The following is a 1806-nucleotide window of genomic DNA, read 5'->3' on the forward strand; positions in this document are numbered from 1 at the left end:
GCATCATTGGAGTTTTCATGGTTTAACGTGATCTGGCTATGGAATCTTCAAAGAAGAGGAAGAGTAGAGGTGATGGATTGTCTGTGACTGAGACATTGGTCAAGTGGAGAGAGTATATTGCTCAGCTTGAGACTTCGGCCAAACGTGCACGTAAACTTCCAGCTATGGGGTCGAGCCGTCGAGGAAGGGATGTATGAAAGGAAAAGGAGGGCCTGAGAATGCACTCTGCAATTACAGAGGGGTTAGGCAAGGAATTGGGGTAAATGGGTTGCGGAGATTCGTGAGCCTAACAGAGGAAAGAGACTTTGGCTTGGCACTTTCGATAATGCTGTTGATGCCGCTTCTGCTTACGATGAAGCTGCTAGGGTGATGTATGGAGCCTATGCGCGACTCAATTTCCCGGAGTCTGTTTCCACTATATCTGGCCCTACTCCTGTGGAATCTGAGGTTTCTGCTGTTGTGAGGTTTCTGCTGTTGAATCTACTGCCATGGCTAGTACAAGTGAGTCTACTGCCATGCCAACTACAAGTACTTTGGTGCAGGATGAGTCTGGTGTAACGAGCTATTCTATGGATGGTGGACTGGACCAATTTTTGGATTGTAATGAAAACGAACTCTTTAATGTGGAAGAACTTATGGCACTATTAGACAGTGACCCTGTTGGCTTCACAGATTCAGAACTGGGTTTTGATTATTATGGTGATCAATTCGGAATGCCATACAATTAGTTTGGGGGAGAGGATGAGCTTAATTGGACGTGATTACTTGCTGGGTTATTCTATTGACTGTGCAGATTGTCTTTTGCAACATGCAAAAGGTAGCCATTTAGATATTTTTATTTTTCTTCTTTATTAATGAGTTTTCTATTGTGTTTTTTTTTTTTTTTTGATGAACTGAGTTTTCTATTGTTTTGGTCAGCATTTTAAACCATTTAACATAAAACTATAACCAAGGCCTTTTCTCTCTTGATGCAACTTTTGGTGTAGTAAAAATTATAGTTACTAACTTACCAATGTTTTTTGGGTTAATCCAATTTATATATTGTTCTAAGTCTTGGATTTGATTAGTACTAGAGTACTAGTTTTCCATTATACAAAAAAAATTTGACTTATTTGAGTTTAGTATCCTCTCACTAGATTAACAATTTAAATGTTTACCTCAATCCCCCAAGCAAACTTTTTTTAAATTAAAGATTTAAGTTGCTTAACAACTATAAACCTGTGTCGAGGGGGAAATTGATGCCTCTATCTAAAATGTTGGCAAGCCAAATCGAAACTCGACTATGGGCTCTTGAGATGGCATCCAAAGGCTTCCGGTGTGATGACAGAACCTATCCAAACAAGAAACAAAAGCTGCATTTGCAAAACAGCAACAAAAGCCCAATGAAAAGCACGTTACAGTACTTAATTAGTACATTAGTGGTCCTGGTCTGAAAGTTCAAGTGAATTAAAATCTCCAGTGGTAAGAGTAAAATTACACTTAGTCCAGAAAGACAGATTTAAACAGTCCCATGGTCAATGATTAAATAAGTTTAGGAATGTGTTAACTCCTAGGGGTCCTTGCATGTCTTGGTCAGGGGAGTTCATTATACTTTCAACCACCATTACATCAATGTGAGGGAAGAGTTCGATTGTTATATATACATTATATCCTTCAACGGTAAAATAAAAGGTAAAAATTAAAGGTTTCATGGGAAGAGGGAAAGGATTAATTGGCATGGTATGAAGGGAGAAAGGGATCCCAGCTCAGTGCAGCAAGTATCAAACTAAGATTTTGGTGTGTGTGTGTTCATGAGGCATGGATGAG

At 39.1% G+C, this 1806-nt stretch overlaps 1 pseudogene; it reads left to right on the forward strand.

Annotated features, from left to right (window-relative positions):
• LOC142614118 (dehydration-responsive element-binding protein 2C-like) lies at window positions 1-862 on the forward strand (annotated as a pseudogene).
• Window positions 863-1806: the final 944 nt, after the last annotated feature.

The sequence above is a fragment of the Castanea sativa genome, chromosome 10, assembly GCF_040712315.1.
Source record: "Castanea sativa cultivar Marrone di Chiusa Pesio chromosome 10, ASM4071231v1".
Taxonomy (NCBI): Eukaryota; Viridiplantae; Streptophyta; class Magnoliopsida; order Fagales; family Fagaceae; genus Castanea; species Castanea sativa.